Below are 4814 nucleotides of genomic sequence, written 5' to 3'. Positions count from 1 at the left end.
GGGTACCTCAGGTTCGTGGTACAGAACGGTCACTATCAGTTTCAGACGCTGCCGTTTGGATTGTCCACGGCACCCCGGGTCTTTACCAAGGTAATGGCCGAAATGATGGTTCTTCTTCGAAGAAAAGGCGTCTTAATTATCCCTTACTTGGACGATCTCTTGATAAGGGCAAAGTCCAGGGAACAGTTGTAGGTCGGAGTAGCACTATCTCGGATACTGTTACAACAGCAGGGGTGGATTCTAAATATTCCAAAATCTCAGCTGATCCCGACAACAAGTCTCCTGTGCTTAGGGATGATTCTGGACACACAGTCCAGAAAAAGGTGTTTCTCCCGGAAGAGAAAGCCAGGGAGTTATCCGAGCTAGTCAGGAACCTCCTAAAATCAGTGCATCATTGCACAAGGGCCATGGTAAAAAAAAATGGTGACTTCCTTCGAAGCAATTCCAGTCGGCAGATTTCATGCAAGAACTTTTCAGTGGGATCTGCTGGACAAATGGTCCGGATCGCATCTTCAGATGCATCAGCGGATAACCCTATATCCAAGGACAAGGGTGTCTCTCCTGTGGTGGTTACAGAGTGCTCATCTTCTAGAGGGCCGCAGATTCGGCATTCAGTTTTGGATGTTGGTGACCACGGAGGCCAGCCCGAGAGGCTGGGGAGCAGTCACACAAGGAAAAAATTTCCAGGGAGTGTGATCAAGTCTGGAGACTTTTCTCCACATAAATATAGCTAAGGGTAAATTTATAATGCTCTAAGCTTAGCAAGACCTCTGCTTCAAGGTCAGCCGGTATTGATCCAGTGGGATAAAACATCACGGCAGTCGCCCACGTAAATAGACAGGGCGGCACAAGAAGCAGGAGGGCAGTGGCAAAAACTGCAAGGACTTTTCGCTGGGCGGAAAATCATGTGATAGCACTGTCAGCAGTGTTTCATTCCGGGAATGGAAACTGGGAAGCAGACTTCCTCAGTAGGCACGACCTCCACCCGGCAGAGTGGGAACTTCATGGGGAAGTTTTCCACATGATTGTAAACCGTTGGGAATTACCAAAGGTGGACATGATGGCGTCCCGTCTGAACAAAAAACGGGACAGGTATTGCGCCAGGTTAAGAGACCCTCAGGCAATAGCTGTGGACGTTCTGGTAACACCGTGGGTGTACCAGTAGGTGTATGTGTTCCATCCTCTGCTTTTCATACCTAAGGTACTGAGAATTATAAGACGTAGAGGAGTAAGAACTATACTCATGGCTCCGGATTGGCCAAGAAGGACTTGGTACCCGGAACTTCAAGAGATGCTCACAGAGGACTTATGGCCTCTGCCGCTAAGAAGGGACTTGTTTCAGCAAGTACCATGTCTGTTCCAAGACTTACCGCAGCTGCGTTTGACGGCATGGCGGTGGAACGCCGGATCCTAAGGGAAAAGGCATTCAGGAAGAGGTCATTCCTACCCTGGTCAAAGCCAGAAAGGAGGTGACCGCACAACATTATCACCACATGTGGCGAAAATATGTTGTGTGGTGTGAGGCCAGGAAGGCCCCACGAAGAAATTTCAACTCGGTCGATTCCTGCATTTCCTGCAAACAGGAGTGTCTATGGGCCTCAAATTGGGGTCCATTAAGGTTCAAATTTCGGCCCTGTCGAATTTTCTTCCAGAAAGAATTGGCTTCAGTTCCTGAAGTCCAGAAGTTTGTCAAGGGAGTATTGCATATACAACCCCCTTTTGTGCCTCCAGTGGCACTGTGGGATCTCAACGTAGTTCTGGGATTCCTCAAAACACATTGGTTTAAAACCAGTCAAATCTGTGGATTTGAAGCATCTCACATGAAAAGTGAACATGCTCTTGGACCTGGCCTGGACCAGGCGAGTGTCAAATTGGTGGTTTTTTTCTCAAAAAAGCCCATATCTGTTTGTCCATTCGGACAGGGCAGAGCTGCGGACTCGTCCCCAGTTCTCTCCCTAAGGTGGTGTCAGTGTTTCACCTGAACCAGCTTATTGTGGTGTCTTGCGCCTACTAGGGACTTGGAGGACTCCAAGTTGCTAGATGTGGTCAGGGCCCTGAAAATATAGGTTCCAGGACGGCTGGAGTCAGGAAAACTGACTTGCTGTTATCCTGTATGCACCCAACAAACTGGGTGCTCTTGCGTCTAAGCAGACTTTTGCTAGTTGGATGTGTAATACAATTCAGCTTGCACATTCTGTGGCAGGCCTGCCACAGCCAAAATATGTAAATGCCCATTCCACAAGGAAGGTGGGCTCATCTTGGGCGGCTGCCCGAGGGGTCTCGGCTTTACAACTTTGCCGAGCGGCTATTTAGTCAGGGGCAAACACGTTTGTAAAATCCTACAAATTTGATAACCTGGCTAAGGAGGACCTGGAGTTCTCTCATTCGGTGCTGCAGAGTCATCCGCACTCTCCCGCCCGTTTGGGAGCTTTGGTATAATCCCCATGGTCCTTTCAGGAACCCCAGCATCCACTAGGACGATAGAGAAAATAAGAATTTACTTACCGATAATTCTATTTCTCGGAGTCCGTAGTGGATGCTGGGCGCCCATCCCAAGTGCGGATTATCTGCAATACTTGTACATAGTTACAAAAATCGGGTTATTATTGTTGTGAGCCATCTTTCAGAGGCTCCGCTGTTATCATACTGTTAACTGGGTTCAGATCACAGGTTGTACAGTGTGATTGGTGTGGCTGGTATGAGTCTTACCCGGGATTCATAAATCCTTCCTTATTGTGTACGCTCGTCCGGGCACAGTATCCTAACTGAGGCTTGGAGGAGGGTCATAGGGGGAGGAGCCAGTGCACACCACCTGATCCTAAAGCTTTACTTTTTGTGCCCTGTCTCCTGCGGAGCCGCTATTCCCATGGTCCTTTCAGGAACCCCAGCATCCACTACGGACTCCGAGAAATAGAATTATCGGTAAGTAAATTCTTATTTTTTAATCCATTCCAAAAAATTAATTATGTCTCAGTGCAATATTTATCTATATAATGAATGACACAGGACAACATACTGTAAGTTATTAGAAATGACTTAAGCATTGTATATATTATAGACCATGGGTCTTCAACCTGTGGCCCTCAAGCTGCTTTAGAACTACACATCCCAGCATGCCCTGCCACATTTTTGCTATTAAAGCATGCTATAACTGAGGCAGAGCATGCTGGGATGTGTAGTTCCACAGCAGCTGGCGGGCCGCAGGTTGAAGACCCATGTTTTAGACTATAAGAAAATGGCATGTTGTCATTGATTTTTTTTTTGCAATATGTTTATTGTTTTTAAAACAAACATAGGGCCTTATTCAGGTTGCATCACTAATGTGATGCAACCGCATTCTCCCGTCCCCTGGGCCCGTGCGTAAGCTCAAGTCCCAATGTGTACAGCCCGGGCAATGCGATTGCGATGCGAGGGCCTATGCCTGATTGACATGCAATTTATTACTCTCCAAGGCTTGATAAATCTGGGCCTAAGGGGTATATGCAATTGCGGTCAAATTCCCGAAAATGTCAAAAAACTGGACTTTTTCGCCCCCCCCCAAAATTTGACAATGCAATACAGTACTTTTCGTAAAAAAAACGGACTTTTCAAATTCGACTTTTTGAAATTCGACATTTGACAAATTCGACATTTCTGCAATGGTACAAATGCGGCTTTTCGACAAAAGCATATTCAATTGAAGAATGTAAATTCGACAACAGTGCTTTTTGACAGTAAATTCGTCATTTTCAATCCGCCTCACTTTGCTGGCGGAATGTAATAAATTTTTTTAAAAACATGTTTTTTTTGTGTTTTTTTTTATTGCTAATAGCATATCTATTTATAAAGAAAGGGATTAGGTACTTGGTTTGTCTATTTAGGAGGCACAAGTATTATTTATATATTTTTTAAAATATATATATATTTTTTTTATGGAATGGGTTAAAAACCCGAAAAAAAATTGCGTGGGGTCCCCCCTCCTAAGCATAACCAGCCTCGGGCTCTTTGAGCCGGTCCTGGTTGCCAAAATACGGGGGAAAAAATGACAGGGGATCCCCCGTATTTTAACAACCAGCACCGGGCTTTGCGCCTGGTCCTGGTGCAAAAAATACGGGGGACAAAAAGAGTAGGGGTCCCCCGTATTTTTTGTACCAGCACCGGGCTCCACTAGCTGGACAGATAATGCCACAGCCGGGGGACACTTTTATACCGCTCCCTGCGGCCTTGGCATTAAATACCCAACTAGTCACCCATGGCCGGGGTACCCTGGAGGAGTGGGGACCCCTTCAATCAAGGGGTCCCCCCCCCAGCAACCCAAGGGCCAGGGGTGAAGCCCGAGGCTTTCCCCCCCATCCAAGGGCTGCGGATGGGGGGCTGATAGCCTTGAGTAAAATTAAAGAATATTGTTTTTTTGCAGAAGAACTACAAGTCCCAGCAAGCCTCCCCCGCAAGCTGGTACTTGGAGAACCACAAGTACCAGCATGCGGGGGGGAAACGGGCCTGCTGGTACCTGTAGTTCTACTGCAAATAAAATACCCAAATAAAAACAGGACACGCACACCTTTAAAGTACAACTTTATTACATACATGTCGACACACACACACATACTTACCTATGTTGACACGACGTTCGGTCCACTTGTCCAAGTAGAATCCACGGGGTGTACCTGAAAATAAAATTATACTCACCTAAATCCAGTGTCCAGTGATATTTGTAATCCACGTACTTGGCAAAATAAAAAAAAAAAACGCATTTACCCGATCCACACGGACTGAAAGGGGTCCCATGTTTACACATGGGACCCCTTTCCCCGAATGCTGACACCCCCTGTGAC

The sequence above is a fragment of the Pseudophryne corroboree genome, chromosome 10 (assembly GCF_028390025.1).
Source record: "Pseudophryne corroboree isolate aPseCor3 chromosome 10, aPseCor3.hap2, whole genome shotgun sequence".
Lineage (NCBI taxonomy): Eukaryota > Metazoa > Chordata > Amphibia > Anura > Myobatrachidae > Pseudophryne > Pseudophryne corroboree.
This window is presented reverse-complemented; position numbering follows the sequence as displayed.